The 23,174-nt window shown below is 47.6% G+C and overlaps 1 pseudogene; it reads left to right on the plus strand.

The window, feature by feature from the left end:
* LOC115087387 overlaps window positions 1-23,174 on the plus strand; it is a 194,439-nt pseudogene that overhangs the window by 131,421 nt on the left and 39,844 nt on the right.

Raw genomic sequence — 23,174 nt, forward strand, 5'->3', positions numbered from 1 at the left:
GGTACTTGCCAGGTTCTTATGGCCTGAATTGGCCACTGTTGGAAACAGGATGCTGGGCTTGATGGACCCTTGGTCTGACCTAGTATGGCATGTTCTTATGTTCTTATGAGTGCTCAATCTAGATTCTGCTGTTTTGGATTGCTAAATCAGATTTGGTTTTGGGTTTAAGCCCCTTCCACGTGTTCCAGAAGGACTTCTTATCTCTGGCTTTCTCAATTTCAGACAGGTTTTTCTTCATGTATTTAGATTTTTTTTTCCACTTCAGAGTTGTCTTGTACTTGCTAAGATTATGAAAATAGGTATTGCGCACTTTCTCCCTTTGGGGCTCCTTATATTTCCGGTTAGAGGATTCTCCTTTGGCAGAAGGCACCTCACATGTCCCATTTCCGCCAAGCTGCCTCTCTAACAGCCACTCATATCTCAGAATGCATACTGGGATGGGAGGCAAGCACTCGATTTTAACATTACATCCTAGATATCCTGATATAGTCATTCTGCCACAGCTTGGAGGCTAATTACTGGCAGGCAGCTGGGTGCTCTGCATGAACTTCCAGTGGGAATGATGATGATGTTTTGAACTGCTGTTTTCTTAAATCTATGTTGCACTTGCAGGTGGGTCCGAGAGTTTTTAAATGATGAGAACAAAGGCCTGGACGTGTTGGTGGAATATCTTTCTTTTGCGCAGTGTGCCGTGATGTAAGTGCAGTGCTGAGCGTGGAGCTGGGATTACTTGGGGAAGTGACCCGACGTCTCTCACACCATCCACTGATCCACGATCATCAAGTGCATGACCATGTAGCTTGCCAAATGTTCACTGCTTTTGCCAACAATCCCTTTCGTCTGTAAATGCACGGCAGGCTGTGATACTGCCTGGCTTCAGCTTTATCCAGCCTGCCAGGGGAACACTGTTAGTTTAAATTAGATTTTATGTGGTGTTCAAATTATCCACCAACAAGCAAGCAGCCAGGTCTCTGGCAAGAGGCAGGTATACACAGGGCCATTGCAAGAGGTAGGCCTTACGGGCAACGTCTGTGGGTACTAGGCTAGGGGAGAGGGTGCACTATGCCACCCTTTTTAGTTAGTCTTCTGCTAGTCTATGAGTACAAAAGGGAAGGGGGCTGTTGAAAGCAACCCTTGCCTGAGGAACCACCGTGTTCAGTGACTGCCTTGAGTACCTAGGGTATACAGTCCCGCAGAACGCCTTGATTGGTGGTGGATAATAAAGTCTTGTCCCTGTGCTACAGTCTTGTCTTGTGGAATGTTTCTGCACTGCCGCTTGCGCTTGTATGACTTAAGGTTTGTGCATTAGTGTTGTCCCATGTTACAGTGTGTCTGCGCTCCATGACTTGGACTGCACATGCCTTCATTCTGTCTCATCGCTGCTCTGTGGCGCTTGCATTTCAAGCAGATTATATGTGCTTTTATAATTTAGGTTTGATTTTGAGGGTCTGGAAAACAGTGAGGATGGAGTGATAGACAAATCAAAACCCTGGAATAGATCCATCGAGGATCTGCAGCCCCCCAGCATACTACCAGCTGCTTTCACCAACAGTCTAGCTCGCTCTGCCCGCCAGTCTGTGCTACGGTATGTACTCGCTCGCTCTGCCAGCAAGTCTGCATTATAGTGTATACTCACATGCTCTGCACACCAGACTGCATTACGGTATGTACTCTTTTGTTCTGCCTGCCTATCTTTGCTGTGATATATATACTCTCTTGCTCTGCCTGCCTATCTGTGTTACGGTATATACTCTCTCGCGTTGCCTGTCAGTCTGCATTATAGTATGTACTCTCTTGCTCTGTCAATCCGTCTGTGCCACAATATGTATTCAAGTGCTTTGTCCAAGTATCTGTGCTACAGTATGCACATTCTGTCTGTCAGTCTGTGCTGTGGTATGTGCTCATGTGCGCTGCCCACCAGTCTGTGCTATATGTATTTACACACTGTACCCGCCAGTCTGTTACTGTGGAACGTAGTCCAGTGCAAGGCCTCCTGGTCTGTGTTATGATACATTCTCTGTCAACTAGTAGGATTAAATCAGCCATGACCACTGGGTGACATCATTCAACAGCGCCAACATGGACCCAACTCTCAGAGCTCAGAAGTCTTTCTGAGCATGTGTGGGAGTTTCCATGTGCAATTGCTCCCATGTGAGCCCTTCAGTCTTTCTTCATCTCTTGGCACAAAGCATCCTAGCACAGGCCAAGGCACAGGCAGTTTCTTCAGCGTGGAGTGCCTTGGCACCAAAAAGCGGTCATCCACCTACAATAGAAAGTAAAGCATTGGCGTGCAAGGAAGTGGTACCAGTACCAGTGGTGTGATATGGTCTGAATCCAGCCAGCAGAGTGCATTGGTGCAACTACAGAGTGTGTGTCAGTGCCAAAAGTGTCCCTGGCCTCAATGCCTGCTCACCAAGTTTTTTCTTTGGCGCTGCCAGCTACTGCAATGCCCAGCAAGGATGAACACATCTGGGTGTCAAAAAAAGGATGTGTCCTCACCTACTCCAGTACAAAGGGCATCTTCAGACAGTGACTCAACTGAGATGCTGAAGAATGTTTTTACCTCCTTGCTGCCTGAAGAACAGAGAGGGAGGATGGAGCTTCTCCTGTATAGAATGGAGGACATTTTCCCATACAGCACAGTTCAAGAGAGTTCCGGAGATGCCCAGGTATCTCCTCAAGAAATGTTGCCAGTGGAAGTGTGTCCACTCGAAGCTTCAGAGAGGGAAGAGGTAGGATCAGTTCATTTGGAATTAGTGCTAGTCCTTTCTCCATCAGTCCTACATAGATCCCCTCCTCAATCACTTTCCTCTTCTTTAGGGTTGTGGTCTGATGAGAAAGAGTCTACATAATCCCTTCTGACCCTTACCTAACCCTGCCAAAAGAATACCTTTACCCAAAAACCTTAATTACACTTGTTTTCTGGAAAAAATGGAAAATACTCTGTCTATTAACCTTAGGAAGGAGGAGGAACAGGGAATAGATATTTTCAAGCTATTGCAGTGTATTCTGCCTCCTTCAGAGATTAACTCCATCCTGGTTTACAGTCTTCTAAAAGATTGTCCATGTTTTGCCTGCCAGTGGGTCAAGAGTTCAAGCTGTTGGACTTTTAGTAGTTCACCTGCCATACCACCCTGTGCTGGTGGGATCAGCATTGAAATGAGCAAAATATTCAAGAGAACTTTCTAGCATGCCACCTGGTAAGGACCAGAGTGCCTTATACTCCTCCTAGGAGGTCTTCCAGGGATCAATGCTTAGTGCTATAATTGCTGCTCACCTTCTGTTCATGGTGCCTCTGGTGGATTTGGGAGACAGTTGTCAGGCTGTCTTCCAAGATGTTTTGGAGGATATGGAAGAACACAGAAAGCAATTAAACTAATCTGGGCTGCTTATAAGGCCTTCAACACCGCAGCCAGAATGTCAGCAGTATCTGTTGGAGTCAAGAGGCTCACTTGGCTTTGAGCAAGTGGGCTCCAGGGGGATATTCATGATTGCCTTGAAGATGTCCTGTGCACAAGGAAGAATCTCTTCAGGGAGATGGTGACCCTGATTAAGCAAAAACAAGAAAATGGGGCAGAGAGTATCTCAGATTCAAAAAATATGTTATTTGGAACAGTCCAGATGTATCAAGAGATATTCTAAATTCATAAAGGGTTACGCCGACCCCCGACATGGACCGGGTTTCATATAATAAACTGCATCTGGAGGGACCCAAAATCTAGATAAGGAAATAAAACAGGCAATATCAATAATGAGCACAATGTAAAGCCAATAAACACATAACGACAGTATGAAGAAATATACAAGGATATTCTTACCACGATGTTGTAAGTGTGTAAATGTAGAACTCTAAAATTGAAGGACATTTGAGATTCTCTCTGCCCTATTTTCCTGTTTTTGATTATTTCGAGGTGTGGGCAGTCACCTTTGTTTACTTTGTGGCCCCGATTAAGCAACATCAGTACTTCTCCTACAAACAGCCTTTTTAACAGTGAGGTCTTTCTTCCCTTTCCAGAGGCATTGAGTCCCCCCATTGTTATCCTCAATAACTTCCTATCAGGTGAACAGAGAGAAAGGTGGCAGCCTAAGATGCAGTAATAACTGGTTTGTTTTTTTGTGCCCCTGATACCCATAACCCTATCTCTACCAGTGAGGGGAAGGATCCAGTCCTTCTTAATTAATTAAATGTATTTATTAAAATATTTATCATCCGCCTATAACAAAATCATGCTAAACTTTTGCATCAGGAGTTGATCTGCAATCGCTTGGTGTCACAGAACAGAATATTTATTTATTTGGGTGTTTTATATACCGTCATTCCATGTGAGAATCACTAGTTCACAACAGATTCACTTTCCAGTTGTCCTCCAGTGCAAACAGGTCAGTCACTGGGAATCCCCAGTGCAGGAACAGTTATAGGTCATGAGCAACCTCCTGATCTAGGGACCACTATTAAGATTGCAGGTCTTTGGGTTTATCCACCAATACAGAAAGGCTTTTGCATTAAACTGAAGCATTAGTCTGCTCTACACATACACTCAAATTTTTCTCATCACCAGGACTGTCTAGAAGATTCTACAGGATAGGGCGAGGATCATGTTCATAGTCCCGACTTGGCCACATCAGGCGTGAGGCCTTATTTCCTCAGCCTGTCAGTCAGCCTCCAATCCACTTAATATATCTGATTCTCATCACTCAGGAGAATGGAAAATTCTGCCACCCATATCTTCCATCCTGAGCCCTCACAGTGTAGATGTTGAGTGCATAGTAGTATTCTCCTTGCTCATTCCCAGGGATGCAGAGGGTATTCTAATCTCAGTTAGGAAACCTTCCACCCAGATGTCTTACAGTTTCAAGTGGAAGAGGTTCTCTGCATGGTGTGAATCCAGTCATCTGGTCCCCCCCTCTCTTGTGGTCTGAGAGATCTTCTTCAGAATCTCTTCTTCTTGTCAACAGGCTTCAGTACCTCTTCAGTCATGGTACATTTCAGTGCCATCCAATTTCCCTCCACCCTTTAGAGTCAAAGGAAGGGATTGTGGAAAACCAAGCCACTAGTCAACAAATCACCAGTGCCATGGGACCTCAGTGGAGTCCTGGCTCAACCCATGAGACCTCTTTTGAACCTTTAGAGTTGGTGGACCTGAAGTTTCTTACCTGGAATGTGTTATTGTTTGTGGCTGTCACTTCAGCATGAAGAGTGAGCGAATTGCAATCTCTGGTCTCCTGTTTACCCTACCTTCAGTTTTTTCATAACAGAGTTGTTTTACAAACACATCTTCAGTTCCTTACAAAAATGGTGTCTATGTTCCATATCAACAAGCTAATTATATGATCCACATTCTTTCCAAGACTGTACATATATAAAGGAGAATGGGCTCTTTAGTCTTTGGGATGTAAGAGAGTGCTGATATCACTTGCAGAGCAGTCAACCTCACTGTCGAGTTTCTCAACTGTTTGTGTCCTTTGCTTTGTTAAGATTGTGGCCCCTTGTGTTTGGGTGAGGTTGACACAACCTACTGGGAAGGCCCTATAGGTCCTCACTGTCAATTGGCAGAGCAGACTGTGCAGAGACTGAGCTGGAGCTTTGCCTTTATCATCTCCTTTCCCTTTGGGTTGAGCCTTTGGGTTCCAGGGGCAGGCAGGTCTTAGGTGGCAGTCTCTGGGATGTACACAGAAAAGTGGCTCTGATATCAGGTTGTGGTCAAGGCAGGCAGCAGGTAAGGATGGCTGTGTTTAAGCTGAGGTTGAGGCGGGCACTATGCATGGATGGATGGTGGTCAAGCTGAGGTAAAGGCAAATAGCAAGGATGGACGGTGCTCAGACTGCGGTCGAGGCAGGCAGCAAGCAAGGATGGTCAGGTTACAGACCATGGTCAGTTCCAAGAATCAGTCCGAGGGTAGGCAGGCTGGGAGAAGCTGAAGACAAGGCAAGGCTGGACAAAGCTGAAGACAAAGCAAGGCTGGATGAGGCTGGACAAGGCTGAAGATACAGGGAGGGTTGGACGAGGCTGAAGGACAAGGGCAAGACTGGACACAGAGGAAGCAGCAACTCATACTCTCAGAGAGTCGACCCATTGCTGAGGTACCATAGTGTTGCATGGCTGGGGTTTAAATATCCGGCCGTGTGACATCTCAGGAGGCACCAGCCAGCATTATTCCTTCCACGGGGCCTTTAAGAGTTGGTGCACACTGCACTTGCACTGCCTAGAGAGGAACCCAGTGGTTGATAACAGCGATGTCACTGGTTGTGTGCCACGGTGGCATTCTGGCCCAGGCAGCATGGGGTGGTGAGCCGGCTTGTGGGGGCAGCCTCAAGCTGGCAACCGTAATATGATTCCAACAGGTTGGGAAGGGAAGTTGCCAGTAGAACTCTTTCTCACTGGCTAGTGGACTGAATAGCACTGCTTTGTGCTGGCTGTCTTACAGATTAAGGACTCTATCAAGGCTCATCAAATGACAGCCATGGCAACTTCAGTGGCTCATCTCAGGGCGAATTCTGTTGAAGACATAGCAAAGCTGAAACTTGATCGTCCATGCACACCTTCATGACCCACTACTGTTTGCACTCCATGTCCCAAACAGACAGAACTTTTGGATAAGCAGTTCTGCGCAGCCTGTTCACCCAGTAGTTCTCTTTCTACTGATGAGATCCAGTTTGCCTGTTAAGTAGTTGCTCCACAAAGCAACCCTGAGCTTGGGATCCCCCATTTGGTTATGGTTGATTTAATCCTAGCTGATGGAGAAAACAAAGTTGCTTACCTGTAACCAAGGTTCTTTGTAAACAGCAGGATAAATCAGTCATACATTTATTTATTACTCGCTTTTCTTTCTGAAGAGTTGACTACTCAGCTTAAGCTTAAAGCTCTGGAAGAGACTGATGTGCTCGCGAGGCAGAAGCCACGTGCAGGAACTCCTGCACACGCTAAGAAAGTCTTCAGAGCTCTGAGAGTCAGGTCCACATTGATGCCATCAGATGATGCCACCCACAGCGCTTTACCTTGTTTACAGAGAATCCTGGTTATAGGTAAGCAACTCGTATGCTGTGCCTGCCTGTCTGTGTTACAATATGTGCTTTTTCACTTTGCCTATCTGTCTTTGTTTCCATATGTGCTCCTCTGACCCGTTTGTGGTATAGTTGATGCTGCCATTGCAACTATTTAGGGTCTCTCTTCCTCACCTCATCCGGGGGCTGCAGCGTGACACGATCATGTGATCTTTCTACTCAAGACCGAACCCCAGGGCATTTTTCTCTTTCCCTCTGCAGCAGCTACAATACATTACCCTGCAGGAAAGCCCTGAAAAACTCACGGTTGGTGAGCCAGAAAGATGATGTCCATGTCTGCATCATGTGTTTAAGAGCCATCATGAATTATCAGGTACTTCATCTCCCATTGCTTTGGTTTTGAACTTTTATTGCTGAGATACTATGCGTGCTTAATGTATACAAGAACAGCAACTGTGTACCTCTCCCCTTTATAGCCTCTGACTTGATGATACATTCTTTGTGATATTTTCCTATTAACAGCATGATGATAGACTGTCCCCAGCACATTAATCAGCTTTCTTACTCCTTAGAGCTACCTTTTTTGCTGTTTTCATCATCATCTTTAGTTTTCACCAGCAGTTAGCTCTATTTTCCTGTGTGTAGATGTCAGTTTAACTTCTTCTGATTTTACCCTTCTTTTTTTTTTTTTCTAGTATGGCTTCAACCTAGTCATGTCTCATCCTCATGCTGTTAATGAAATTGCACTAAGCCTAAACAACAAGAACCCCAGGTAAGAATTGACCCTGCCACCCCCTCTTTCACAAACACGCACACACACACACACACACACACACACACACATATACACATAACATAACATATGCATACTTATGTTCTGTTGACCATCATCAATTTTCCTTTAATCGATTCCCCTTCCCCCCCCACTGTATTATGCCTCCTCAGGGATGCTAAGTCCCTGTTGCACTCCCATAGCCTCATCTCTCTCCTCACGTTTATTCATTCTTACCTAGGACCAAAGCTCTGGTGTTGGAGCTGCTGGCTGCAGTCTGCCTGGTGAGAGGAGGGCATGAAATCATTCTAGCAGCTTTCGATAACTTTAAAGAGGTAATTCCTGTCCTTGAGTCAGAGATGAGTGAGAGCTGTGAATTTGAAGAGCGAGGTGGGGGAGTGGGGTGGGGAGCAGTAGAATATATTTTTTGCTCAGTGCAGATATCGCCGTGTGCATTGGACGCTTCAGCTTCCGTCCTACTGGTTGGCCCTCTCTAAGGACGGCCTTGCCCAGGGGGTGGTACTGTTTCTGAACTTAAATCAACTTGTAACATGCTTCACTGCCAGTATTTTCTTTCCTTCTTTTAGAAAAATGTGCTCATACAAATGGCTCTGCTATTTTTTTTCTTATCTACGGTCTTCTCTCCTTGGTCTTTTACTATTCTGAGAAGATGGAGCTTAGCAGTTCCCTTACTTAAACCACTATATAGGCCTCACCCCTTCCCCATGTCTTTTATCCAGCCTCAACCCTATTCTCACCACCGCCCTCTGTTATCTATTGCAGTCATGTTTAATATCTACTACAGATGCATAGAGTTTAGCTTTCAAAGTGTTTAGTTGCCTATCTTTAGGATTTTAGGTCCCTAAATTGGCCCCTTTGAAAATTGACTATGGCTGTGTCCCTAAATTTAGGCACCTAAGTTTAGAATCCTAAAAAAGTAGATGACTACAGGAGCAGTGCTTCCATTAGGGAAAAGGTCACTTAGAGCGCCAAACGTTTGGGGGAAACAACATCCTACCAGCATGAGGCAGAGCGGGGAGCTGTGCCAGAGCCAATATCACCGAAGAAGGGAAACCTGTTCTGGAGCTGCCACCAGAAGGAGGGTGGGGTGCAAGACCGAAAGGTCACCTAGGGTGCCAAATACCCTTGCATCAGCTCCGTGTGGTTACAGGATGAAGTTAGGGCAGGGAAAACAGGTTTGGTGCTTAGCACTGATTTTCAGCCCGAGCCACCTGACTTACAGCGGGATTTATCATTTCGCGATCAGTACAGCGGAATGATGGCCCATGAAAAAAAGGGGGGCAGGAGGGTGATAGTGTGCAGCCGGTGGTGTTATTTCCCGTGGTGCTGCCGGGCCATAACCCTGCCCAAACCCCGCCCATACTCCTCCCCTTTCCCTGATTTAAATCCTACTGCCGCGATGCAGCCGGTATCGCATGCGTTAGGGCCTTATCGCGTGTGATAAGGCCCTAACACATGCGATAATGGCACATCGCAATTTGATAAATGACCCTGTTAGGGAGCTAAATCTAGGAAAATGGTCACAGTTCTAAATTTAGGTGAATTTGTAGCCAAAAAATGTAGGCACCTAAGTTCAGTTGAAAATGCTACTAAATTTAGGTATCTAAAAACCTAGGCACTGATCATTTTTTTTAAATTAACCTCATAGTGTTTTTGTTTTCCTTTCTCGCTATTACCACATACTGATCATTGTTTAGAAGGAGGTCAGGCTCAAATCATCTCTGGTCTGCTTTCAACCTAACCAACTAAGGAATTGGGGCTATAGCTATGACAGAGAAATAATCATCTCTGTGGTTAATAGGAGTTTTGATATAACCAGAGGGGTAACTTGTTTGATGCTGTCAGGGATGTGGATCCAGAGTGGTAGCAGGGCCAGAATTCAGGAAAAAAAACTTTCCCTTCTCTAATTTAAGATATAATTACTTGCCTTTCCAAATCTGAGTTCGGCTGCAGGTATAATAGATAATTCCCATCCCTAAAGGGCTTTCAATCTCTAAGTTATACATGAGGCAATGAAGAGTGAACTGACTCCCCCAAGATCATGAGGAACATCAGCAGGAGAAGCTGAATCTGAACCTTGGCTTTCCTGGTTCTTACCCCACCAGGCCATTCCTCCAGTTATCATCAGATTGGTGCCACAGACAAAGTTAATTTTAACACAGAAAGAATATCTCTCAAGTAGTTTCTAAGTCAGGTGTCTTATCTTTGCAAGACGGATTGGTAGGAAAGGTTTCCCTTTTTTGTAGATGACATAAAGATCTGCAATAGGGAGGCCATTCCCAGATGTTGTAGAAAAATGAGAAGTGATCTAAGAGAGTTCAAGGAGTGGTCAAGTTTTAATGGAAACAGGTATAGGGTCATGCATTTGGGGCACCGAAATCCAAGAGAGCAGTATAAGGGTAATTTTAAACACTGTTTATTTATTTATTTGAAATTTCTATCCCACAACTTTACAATACATGTCCAGTGCGGGTTTGTTTTATCTGCAGATTGGAGGAGTGGCCTGTTGGTTAGAGCAACAGGATAAGAACCAGGGAAGCCAGGATTCAAATACTGGCAATGCTCCTTGTGACCTTGGGCAAGTCACTTCACCCCCCATTGCCTCATGTACAAACTTAGGGCCTGACTTACTAAGGCTTTTCTCCCATTCTGTGTCTATGGGAAAAATGAAAAGGGGTAAGTTAAATATAAAAAATGGGGTTTTATAAAATTGCCCACCCCATCTGCAGGTAAACCTATGCATACATTTCATGTTTGCACGTTTAAGCTTACCGGGATTGTGCAGAGGCTTTCCTGGGGACAGGGTTGGGGCAGAATCTTTGCTTAAGCGCATACTTTTCCATTTGAAAATGTATGCATGCAAATTTACATGGGAAATGAATGTGCTCTGGGCAGCAGTTAGTATTTTTGAAAGCCAAACTGCACACCCTAAGTGCTCTGTGAAACTAGTGTAACTTATGCATGTATTTGGCACATAGGTTATCTGCAATGTTTATTTTATTTACAAAATGACCTTCCCTGTGATTAGAGGGGAGAGAGGAATGCTGATGGGCACCGCACAGGAGAGAGAGAGGTAGCAAAACAGTGTGACAAGGAAGTTGCTAGAGCCAGAGGAAAGCTAGGGTGCCTAGGGGGAGAAATAATTAGGAAAAGTAAGGAGATGGTGGTGATTCTGTACAGGTCATTGGTGAGACCTTGTCTGGAGTATTCTGGAGGCTGCATCTCCAAAAATATGGAACAGAGGCAGTCTAGAGAAGAGTTAACAGAAATGGGTGCAGAGTCTGCACTGTACGCCTTATGAAATGAGATTCAAGGATCTAAATAGGTAGGAGAGAGAGAGATATGAAAAAGACATGCACATAATTCTAAGGTATAAAGAAAACACAAGAGGCAAATCTTTGTCAGTGTGTGAAGGAAGTTCTTGAAAGAGAGATTACAGATTGAAGCTAAAATAGGGATAGACTGAGGGGTAACATAAGGAAATATTTCAGCGCAGAAGGGAGGGGGATAAATATATGTAATAGCCTCCCCCTGTAGAGGCTGGTAAAGTAGTGAAATTTAAAGAAAGCCTGGGACAAGCACAGAAGCTCCTTGTGTGCAAGGGTGTGAGAGTACAGTCTGAGATGGGATAAGCTCTGCAGAACTGCATCAGGAATGTGCAGGCTACATGGACCCTGTGGTCCATGCTAAATATTCAGATGTTTGGCCTGTCCCTCCGGCCTCTTCACCTCTATCCTACTTCCCATCTGCTGGTGCTCACTGTTCAGTATTTCATTTCTCTCTCCTATCCTCCTCTCGTCTTTCATTCCTCTTGCACTTGGCTAGTGTGCTTAGACTTTTCCTCTTTTTTTTTTTTGTCCTGAGCTTCTGTTTTTCCCCTCAGCCATTTGTCTTGGCCCAGTTTCTGACCACGGATATGTCTGCTCCTCACTTATAATTTTGTGTTTCGGTAAACACGTAAATAAAATATGACAACTTGAACTCCAGTTCCAGCTCTCATTTTTTCCTGCTTTGTTTCAATCCTATTTTGTTCTTGACAGGCTCCTGTCACTGCTCTGTTCCTGCCTTGCTCTGCCCTATCCGTGTCCTCTCCAGCCTGCCCTTTCCTCGCCCTCTGATTTTTACCTTCGGGCTTATGTTGTCAGTGCACTGATTTTTAATTTTTTGTCTGGATTTGTTTCTCACTTTGCCTCCAAACCTTGCCTTGTATCTAAGCTGAACCATCCTCAACTTGGCTGCAACGTCACCATTAACAGGCTTAGAAATGTTTAACGTTGAAAGCCTCATTAGTCCTGAAAGTTTGCACCTTTAAACATTTGCTAGCCTTATTAAAGTTATAATCCCTATACAACTTTGTTGATTATCTGTAATTTTATGCTTGGGCTGAAACAGTGCAATGCTTCCTATGTACTGGAATGTAATGAGTGCCCCTTGGTTGCAGTTGTGCAGCACACCAGATTTGAATAGAAAGTGACAGCCTGAAGGTTTAACTTATGGGATGCCTTGGGATGCTTCATAGATAGACATTGGCAGATATTTTCAGGATTTAATGGAAGTTGAACCCATTGCTACAGAAACCATGCCGTCCTCTGCTGGACTGTTTTGCCAGTAGCTGGGAGGGGTGGGGGAGGGCAAAAGGGGTTTTGATCTCTGAGTCTCCCACATGGCTTTAAAATGTACCTTGGCTGGTTTGCTCCAAGTGTCATAGTTTTGGAATTGTCTCAGAAATGGGTCACAGTTGGCCTTGAAAGACAGCTGCTGAAATTCAAACTTTTATTCGTGCTGCTGTTGGATGCTGTTGGAATAAAGCCATTTATTTGGATTTCCAGGTGTGCAAAGAGCAGCATCGCTTTGAAAAGCTGATGGAGTATTTTCGAAATGAAGATAGTAACATGGATTTCATGGTGAGGATTAATGCCATCCAAGGGATGGAGCTCAGGTTACGGAAGGGCGGCAGTGGTGGCATGCATCGCTGGACACTAGAAGGGTGGACAGCCTTGCACAATAACTGACCATCAGTGACTTTGGTTACTGTGCTGTGGAAAAAGCTCATGTGTAATATTTAGTGTGCATGCCATGTGCAGGGATCGTGACCTCCTGGAATAGAACCTCTGAGACCATCAGAGCATAAAAGGGGAAAAAGGAGGTGTGAGAGAGAGAACCTGATCCAGATCTCAGGGCAGATGAGTGGAATACAATATGCGGGATCTTTACAGATATGTATAACTGAACGATGGAATACATTCAGTTGGTCAGACTGTCATGTCTGTCTGTGGCCACCAGGTGGCAGCCTGAACAGTGGAAGATGCACTGTGCAAAGACAGTTATACTCTGTCTGCAAAGCCCTGGTGTATGTGTACATACACTCATACTCAGGCACTGGCAGACACACATACACAGGCACAAGCATCTACACAGATACAAAACACATCCACACAGGCTCTCTGAAATACACACAAGCACAGGCACCCCCCCACCCCAGGCACACACACACAAGTTGTCATTGATCAGACAGCTCAAGCAATGCCGGGTACTGTTTGCTAATGTGCTCTCTCTGCAAAGCTCTGTCTTTCTTGCTCCCGCACACAGGAACAGGCAGGCATAGGAACACATCCATAGGTACACAAGTTTGCAGACGTGCACACAAGCTTATATAAGCACGCATAGGCTCGCATACACTGGCTTGCACATGTATATGCACACATATATTCAGGCAGGCACATACACACAAGCAGACACACAGGCCCCCACACTCACAGTTACCCGAACATTGAGGCACAGGCCATGCACAGGCTCACACACACACACACGCAAGCACAGGCATGCACACACACATGGGTACAGGCAGACAGAGGCTGTCCCAAACACACACAGGCAGACACACAGCACGAGCACACGCACACACTCAGGCACTGGCCCAAACATACACATGGGCTGTTATAGACCAGACTACCCAAACAACGCCGGGCACTTTTCGCTAGTTTATGCATATATGTAATATGTAAGGCAAAGATGTATAAATGGATATTTAATGGGGTCAGTTTTCTAAGAGATCAACGTTCAAAACAGTTTATCCAGCTAACTTCGAGAGGTAGTCAGACAAACCCCATGTTTTGAATTTCCCACTGGCTGAACGGAAAAGTTTTTTTAACCAGGTAAGTAATTACTCGGATAAAACTTTGACACATAAAAGAGAAGTGGCATGGGGGAATTCAGTTCTGAATGGTGATTGGCCTCTTCACTGAGAGCTGACAGTGACAGGACCGTTCGTTGCCCGAGTGCAGTGGATAAATTATTACGAAGTGCTAGAAGCTGTCAGCATTAAGTGGAGCTGGAGGAGGTAAGAGCCTCTTCTCCTCCTGCGTTGTACTGGGGAGACTTTTGGTGGGTCAGGGGTAGGGATTTTCTGAAACACAGTTTTGAAAGTAGAGGCTGAGAGTGCGACCTAACTTAGGCGCTGAGCATTTTTTGAAAATTGACACACCAGTACCTATGCATACGTGACATTATATTAGGAACAGGAACTCTGAAAATGGTTTAAGTGTCCAATTGTGAGAGTTAGGCTCTTGAAAATTTATTGAGTCCCTAAATTTGGGCTACTAGTTTCACCATGCTTCTAAATGTAGAAGCCTGAAAAGTGGGTGGCTGTGGGGCAGAGTTAAGATGGGGAAAAAAGAGCTTAGCACTGATTTTCAGCGCTAGATATCTAACATAGAAGCCTGAAAATAGGCAAATTAATTGCAGGCCTAAATTTTTAGGTGAATTTTCAGCTGAAAACTTAAACGCCTAAGTTTGGTTGAAAATAGGCTCCTAACGTACCTAACTTAGGTGCTAATATTAGGAGCGCAGCATTTTTTTGAATACTGTCCTCTCTGTGATGTATTTGATACCTGTTTGTTCTCCTGCTGTTAGGTTGCTTGTATGCAGTTCATCAACATAGTGGTTCACTCCGTGGAAGATATGAATTTCCGAGTCCACCTGCAGTATGAGTTTACAAAGCTGGGGCTGGAGGAGTTCCTGGAGGTAATTAAAGTATTGCGTTGAGCTTTAAACTTGGCAGGCTAAAATGCATTTTTTCAAAATGCGGTTCTGAAGTCCTGAGGCAGACACAGCGGAAAATGCAAAAGCTCTGAAACCAGCTCAGGGGCTGGAGAAAAGTGAGGCAATGTTCTAGTCTTACATGAGAAACTGGAGTAACGTTTCCTTCCTATGACTCTTCATCCTCTGTGGGCCGTTGAGGGTAGAATATTTGGGGCGGGATGCGGTATTCCACATTCATATTATTATTTTTTAAATCTCTTTGGTCCATTTCCTGCATGTCTGTAGTACAATAATGTGCTCCTATATTACTAAGTGAAAAGGATTGCTGAATATAAAAGGAAGAGGTTTCGTTTACTAATTGGTTACTGAAAGCCCATATTGCAGAGGCTGAATATTTGCAGCTACATAAACCTATGTGGATCTCATTTCAAATGCCTTTTGGTGGTTTAGAGAGGCTGTTTACCATTCTGTTTAAGTGCAAAATACTGGCTAAAAGCTTGACCTGCCCATATTCATCCATTATTAAAGGTTCCCTCTGGAGATTGAAAACACATTAAACTATTCTCAGCCTTTAAATCCTGTTTTCCCTTTATCTGCTTCCCTTCAGCCATTTTGAGTGAATTAATGTCCTTAGCCTCACAGAGGAGAAACTGTGGGCTTAACATCTTAACACCTTCTGCTAACCCAGCATGAGGTGAACTCTGCGAATCCCCAGCTTTTTTTCTGCAGAAGAAGCATATAAATTCCTTTGTGCCCTTTCAGCCAGGCCTGGATTTAGGCATAGGCAATTGGCTAGGTCACCAAATTTTAAAGGTGTGAAATAAAAAAAAAAAAAAAAAAAAAAGGAGCTTGCTTTAGGGCCATGTGCTGACACAGCTTCGAAAGGGGCAGTGCTGTGGCATTCTGCCTATGAGCGACAACATCTTAAATCTGGCTGTGCTTTCGGGCTAAGATCCGAGTGTAGGGTCTAAGCCATGAGCTGAGGACGGTCTCATCTTGACTTTTGGCTGAAACTAAGAACTGGTACAATGTGGAGGGGGATCAACGCCCCCACCCCCTAACCCCCCACTGGGCACACAGTGATGTTCCGGACATTTCCAAAGCAGGAGGAATCAACTTCCTGTTAAAATAAAAATAAAGCATGTGATTCTGATTCATTTCAGTAACTTTCTCCTCACTAAATTACTATAAAAGTTTATAAATAAATAAATAAAGTCTATAAATAAATAAATAAAGACTATAAATAAAATAAATAAATAATATTCAAAGGACAGATCCTGTAACAATGTTTCCCTGTACGTACCAGGATCAGTCCAGACACCTGGGTTGTGACTCCGCACCAGCAGATGGAGACAGAGCAAGACTTGTAGGGCACCCTCACATATAGTAAGGTGCCACCCACAGCTCGTCAGTCTTTCTCTGTCTCCAGCAGATGGGGCAGGTTCACCCACAGCTCTGGGGATCCCTGGGTAGTTGTTTAGCTAGTCAGGGTTGTTGGATTTGGTTTAATTTGGTTTAATTGTTTGGATTATATAAATACATAAATAAATAGATATATGCTCAAAACGGAAGGGATCGTCGGTCAAAGGGTCGGTCTGATCCCCATAAGAAGCGAGCGGGGGAGGGGTCCCCGGAGACCCGTGTACCCGCTTAGAGAGCGGCGCTCGAGCCGCGGGGGGCCCCCCAGGAGACCGACTCCGAATCGGCTTCATCCGGGGACGTAGACCCTGATTTAAGGGCCCCGCGGGACGACGGTGCGGCACGCGGACGTGGATACGATCCACGCGGGGCACAGCAAGGGCACCCCTGCGGTGGAGGGTGCCGACCCCAAGGTGGTGCGCTTGTTCCGGAAGGAGGAGCTCGCACCGCTTATTCCGGCTATTCTTCTGGAAGTGGGTGTGGATGCCCCACCCATGGAGCCTAGAAAGGATTTACCAAGTTAGACCCGGTGCTGTTGGGCCTGATGGGACCCGCGGTGGCTTTTCCGGTCCATTTTTCCGCTTCGGATATTCTCTTTCGAGAATGGGACACCCCGGAGTTGGGCTTAAAGGTTAGTAAAGCTATGAATAGCTGTACCCGTTGTCGGAGGACGCGCTGGATCCCCCGCGTCTTCCCCGAGTGGACGCAGCGGTTTCGGTGGTCCCTAAACGGTCGACGATTCCGGTGACGGGGGCCACGGCGCTCAAGGATATCCAAGACAGAAAGCTGGAGACTCAGCTCAAGAAAGTCTTTGAGGTTTCGGCTCTGGGCGTACGGGCGGCTATTGGTAGTATTTGCCCTGAGAGCCGGCTTGCGCTGGGCTCAGGTGCTCAGGCCAAGGCGAGCCTCTCGGGTGAGGAGGCGGCGCAAGCGGACAACTTGGTGGCGGTTATCGCGTACAGCGCGGAGGCGATGCACGACCTTCTGCGGCCTTCGGCTAGAGCCATGGTCTCGGCAGTTTCGGCACAACGTCTCCTGTGGCTCCGTATTTGGGCGGTGGATGGATCTTCCCAGGCACATCTAGGCTCGCTCTCTTTTAAGGGGAAGTTGTTATTTGGCAAACAACCGGACGACCTGATACAGTCCCTTGGTGAAAACCGGGCGTTCAAGTTACCGGAGGACAGATACAGGGCCCGGACTTCGTTTTCCAATAGGTCCCGCGTTGGTGGGCCCAGGAAGTCGCGGCCACAGAGATCGTCGGGGGCCCCCGTATAGATTTAATTCCTCTCGACGGTCGTCCTGGTCCCAGTCCTTTCGAGGAAAGACATTTGGACGGCAAGGCGGTTCCTCCTCGGGGACCGGTCCGAAGCCCGCCCAATGAAATGCGGAGGGCCCCTTCCCCGTAGCTGGCTCCATTGGTTACACCGGAGGTAGGAACCAGGTTGGCGCGGTTTTACAGGGAACGGGCCAGGATAATCATGGCCCAGTGGGTCCTCAGCGTGATAAGACACGGTTCCGCGTTACATTTTGCTCGGGTTCCGGCGAACATAGTTCTGGTGTCCCCTTACAAGGGAGGCATCAAGCGTTGGCAGTCCGGGATACGCTGCGACGCCTAGAAGTCCTGGGCGCGGTAGTTTCCCGTGCCTCCGGGACAGCGTCATCTGGGCCGGTATCCCATTTACTTCATAGTGCCAAAGAAGGTGGGCACTTTCCGACCCATCCTGGACCTCAGAGGAGTCAACAGATGTCTCCGCGTCCCTCGATTCCAAATGGAGACGATCCGCTCAGTCATAGCTTCGGTTCGACCAGGGGAATTTCTGGCGTCGCTGGATCTGACGGAGGCTTACCTCACATCGGAATTCGGCCGTGCCATCAGCGCACGCCCCTACTTGGACGATTGGCTGATTCGAGCCAAATCCGAAATGCAGTGCCGACAGGCAGTCGGACAGAGTCCTGCAGCTCTTGCAGTCGCTCGGGATGGGTGGTCAATCTCGCCAAAAGCCGGCTGGTCCCCCACCCAAACCCTGGCATACTTGGGAGCGCTGTTCGACACGACGCAAGGCAGGGTGTTTCTGTCCATGGAGCGGGTCTGCAAGCTGCAGGGTCAAGTGAGCCGTCCTGTCCCTCTGGATTCCGCAGGGGTGCGATTACCTGATGGTGTTGGGATCGATGGCGTCAATGTGGGCGCTAGTCCCTTGGGCGGTCGCTCATCTACGTCCATTGCAATCCGCATTGCTCTCCCGCTGGAGGCCGGTGTCCGAGGAGTTTTCTCTTCCCCTCCTGCTCACGGATCAGGCGAGGTCCAGTTTGCAGTGGTGGCTCAAAACCAACAATCTGACATGCGGAGTGTCTCTGCTCATGCCCACCTGGACGGTAGTCGCCACGGATGCCAGCTTATCCGGCTGGGGGCGGTTTTGCGGGGGCCGCTCGGTGCAGGGACAGTGGTCCAAGGCACAGTCACAGTGGTCCATCACTTGCTTGCAGACCAGAGCGGTCACGTTGGGCGCTACAGTCGTTCCTCCCTGTGCTCCGGGGGACTTCGGTCAGAGTGTTGTCGGACAATGCATCCACAGTGGCATATATCAATCGCCAGGGCGGTACGAAGAGCCGTGCGATGGCGGAGCAGGCGCGGCTGCTAATGCTCTGGGCGGAAAGAAATCTGATCAACATCGCGGCATCCCACATCGCCGGAGTGGACAATGTCCAAGCGGTTTTCCTCAGTTGGCCTCGGTTTGGACCCGGGGAGTGGGAGCTGCCGGAGATGGCTTACCACCTAAGTTGCCAAAGGTGGGGAACGCCACACATGGATTTGATGGCCACCGCTCAGAACGCCAAGGCTCCCCCGATTCTTCAGTCGACGGTGAGAACGAGGAGCCGAAGGGGTAGATGTGCTGGTACTCCCTTGGCCCACGGACGTTCTCCTATATGTTCCCTTCCTGGCCTCTGATAGGCAAAGTCCTTCGTCGAATAGAATCGCATCCGGCGGAGGTGTTCATGGTCAGGGTGGTGCCGGAGTGGCCACGACGGCCATGGTTCGCGGACCTCTTGCTCTTGCAAAGGAGGCTCCTCTCCGTTTTCGGGGGGACACGGCTCTCCTGAGGCGGGGTCCGGTATGTTTGGAGGACGTGGCTCACTTCTGTCTCTCGGCGTGGTTTTGAGAGGAAACGTTTACAGACAAAGGGATAGTCGGATGCGGTGGTAGCTACCTTGCTGAGTTCTAGGAAGCGGTCTACGTCTTTTGACTACGTCCGGGTCCGGACGGTGTTTGACGATTGGTGTAGATCGCGTGAGGTGAATCCGGGGTTACCATCCGTGCCGGATATCCTCACTTTCTTCAGACATGCAGCGCCCTCCGAGTACAGGTAGCGGCGCTTGGCTGTCTCAGAGGAAAGGTGCACTGGCATCCTTGTCCTTCCCGGACTCTTTAATTTGGTGCTCTCTGCTCTGTGCACGTCGCCTTTAGGAGGGCGACACCTAACAGACCTTACCCTGAAGGTGGTTTTGTTCTCGTAGCAATTGAGTCGGCGAGGAGAGTTTCAGGTTACAGGCGTTACCCTTGTCGAGAGCCGTTTTTGCGCTTCTCGGATTCTGGAGTCTCTCTGAGGACCGTTCCTTCTTTCCTTCCGAAGGTGGTGTCTGCTTGTCTTTTGAACCAGACGGTTGAATGGCCTGTTTTCCTGAGGGCCCGCGGGCTGATCTGGACGCCAAGGTGTTGGAGAAACTTGATGTCCGCAGAGTTCTGCTCCGTTATCTGGAGGTATCGAATCCTTTTCGGGTTTCGGACCATCTTTTTGTTTTGTTTTCGGGTCCAAAGCAGGGCGGCGCTGCTTCTCGAGTGTCCATTTCTCAGTGGCTGAAGGCAGCTATTTTCTCCTGCGTACCTATTGAAAGGTAAGCCTGTTCCGGTGAGCCTCCGCGATCACTTGGCACGCGCTCAGTCCACCTCATGGGCGGAATCTTCGCAAGTGTCGCCACTGGAGTTTCGCAGGGTGGCAATTTGGAAGTCGTTGCATACGTTTGCTCGACACTATCGGCTGGATGTTCAGAACCTGGATTCAGGGGGTTTCGGGGGGAGAGTTCTGCGAGCGGGACTCTCTGGTTCCCTCCCTCGGTAGTTCAGCTCTGGTACATCCAGGTGTCTGGACTGATCCTGGTACGTACAGGGAAAGGAAAATTAGTTTCTTACCTGATAATTTTCGTTCCTGTAGTACCAAGGATCAGTCCAGGCTCCCGCCCAAGTATTGTTTTCGGTTTAAGAAGAGTCCGCTCGGTTGGTTTCGATTGTTTTTCAGTATCTGTTGTTGGTCCTCTGGTTCTGGAAGTTCTGATCCAGCTGGGGGTTTTTGGTTGAATCGGCCCTAGTGTGGGGCGGTATAGTTAGTTAGTTTGGTTTCATTGCAGTTTGCTTTGACATTCGTACGACTGACGAGCTGTGGGTGGCGCCTTACTATATGTGAGAGTGCCCGACAAGTCTTGCTCTGTCTCCATCTGCTGGTGCGGAGTCACAACCCAGGTGTCTGGACTGATCCTTGGTACTACAGGAACGAAAATTATCAGGTAAGAAACTAATTTTCCTCTTTTCCCCCACAGAATCACACATAGAAAACTGGAGCTTTTTCCTTTCCCTGCTCTGTTGTGTCCTGACAAATAATATCTATGGCCACCTTCAATGTTTATTGAGGAAGTGTATTCCAATCGTGTTGGATTGTAGCTGGGGGGGGGGGGGGGGGCACAATCCCTTCCCTGCCCTGGACTGGCTGCAGTTTTTTTTTTCCCCCCTGACGTGCCCAGATCCCTTTTTTCAAGTCCTTGTTGCTTTCTCTGCAGAAGTCGAAGCACACGGAGAGTGAGAAGCTGCTGGTGCAGATTCAGGCTTACCTCGACAACGTCTTTGATGTGGGAGGCCTGCTGGAAGACGCCGAGACTAAGAATGTGGCACTGGAGAAGGTGGAGGAGCTAGAGGAGCACTTATCACATGAAGAAACTCCTCCTGTCGCCACCTTCCCTTGGGATTCTTGGTATTGTGGATACGTTAGATAGAGCCTATACCGGTGCAGATGTAGGTGATAGTGTGTTCCAGTCTTAACAGATTGTTTATTTACGTCTGTATTCACTGCTACTACCAAGCCCATGGCCACTGACAGTCCATAATGACAGCATAAAACATATGAACAAAGCACCCTGTTACATGCCAATATATCCACCTTTAGGTTTTTAACTCCTTTCCTTTATCATTTAACACTCCCACATGTCTGCCCTCCCCACACCCACACCCTCCAGTATAATTAATCACTTCACTTCTACTAAGCCCACCCGCCATTAAAATCAGTATCTCTAAAATAAACTGCTGAAACAGCCAAGCCTTCACTGACTTCCGAAAAACTAGGTAGTTGTCCAAAAGCCTAATATCCCTCGGGATACTGTTCTATAATTGTGGTGCCACAGAGAAAAAAAAGCATGCCTCCTCGGCACCTGAACTTGTCCTGCCTGTGTGGATGGCAGAAATCAATAATTTCTCATGCAAAGGATGCAGTGCTTGTCGGATCCCTGCCCATGATAGGGCCCATTTTAAATGCATTCCCCCATTGTCCTATCTAAATTGAACTTAGTTTGGATAAATCCAGAGGGGATATTGTATCTTGGGAATAACTTTTTAATTTCTACAAATGTTTTGGGGTTTTTTTTTTGTAAAATTTGAAGCAATTAGTTCAGATTGCAATGCTGACTCACTCAGAAGCATGTTGAGTTTTAGCGTGTTTGAATAAGGAGTCCCTGCGCCTTTTAGATGGGCTTGGCCCGCTCAGGGTTGTTGTTGTTGTTGTTGTGTGTTCAGGCGAACGTACAGCGTGAGCCGTGCGAGTGCGGCGCGCTCAGTCAGATGGCGGCCGCCTACAAACGCTTATGGTTTGTCTCTAGCTGACAGAGAAACTGTTGGACCTGGAGAACGAGAACATGATGCGAGTGGCAGAACTGGAGAAGCAACTGCTGCATCGAGAGAAAGAGCTGGAAATCATCAGGGTATGAGGGGGGCGCATGAAGAGAGGTGTGAGTGGGGGGGGGGGGGGGGGTTCTGGACCACGCAGTACTCGCAGTGGGGAATGTGAGAAGGGACTGTGCATGATTGGGGAGAGGGAAGTCCCTTTAAGGCAGGAATGGAGACCCAAAGCAGAGGGCCCCTTCTGTAACCTGTGGCTAGTCGTGTGCGTAGCATGCCTTCACATTCTAGGAGCAGGACTGGGTTGTGTACGTCATCTCTGGGAAGCATTCATCTGCCATTTGTATGTGTGTGTGTATATGTGCTGGGATAGGAGACTTATGAAAACACAAGCCACCAAGTGCACACGCTGCGGAAGATCATAAAAGAAAAGGAGGGAGGCATTCCTGCGCCAGGTCAACTTAGAGCAACGTCTTCGACATCTGGAGCAGACGGGCAATCTCAGCTGCCTCAAAGAGACTGAGGGGTGCATCGACGTCCTATCACTGGGGGTCCTGGGCACCGAAAGCCAGCTTCCTTCTGAGATACAATCCCTGGTCGCTGGACTGCCTCCCATAGAGCTAGAGCCTGCACCTCCACCCCCGCCTCCTCCTCCGCCGCCACCACCAGCACCACCACCTCCCCCCCTGCCAGGTAAACACACCACTGATGGGTGCACATGACGCAGGGAGCGTGTTGTCTTTGAATGTTGTTTTTGTAATGGGGGACGTGCGCCCGAAGAGTGATGGTGCCTGTCGTCTTTTATTTCTCCACACAGACAAGTGCCCTCCACCCCCACCACTTCCCGGTGCTTCGCCATCCGTCGTGCTCACCGTTGGTTTGTCAGTAAGAGAGTTCTGTCTTTGAAGCTGAGCTGAGGGTGGAGCAGGGGCTGTGGCCCTAGCCTGGAATGCAGTGGGAGGGGAGGTGTGGATGTGTGTCTCT

This window comes from Rhinatrema bivittatum, chromosome 3 (genome assembly GCF_901001135.1).
Source record: "Rhinatrema bivittatum chromosome 3, aRhiBiv1.1, whole genome shotgun sequence".
In the NCBI taxonomy this organism is placed as follows: Eukaryota; Metazoa; Chordata; class Amphibia; order Gymnophiona; family Rhinatrematidae; genus Rhinatrema; species Rhinatrema bivittatum.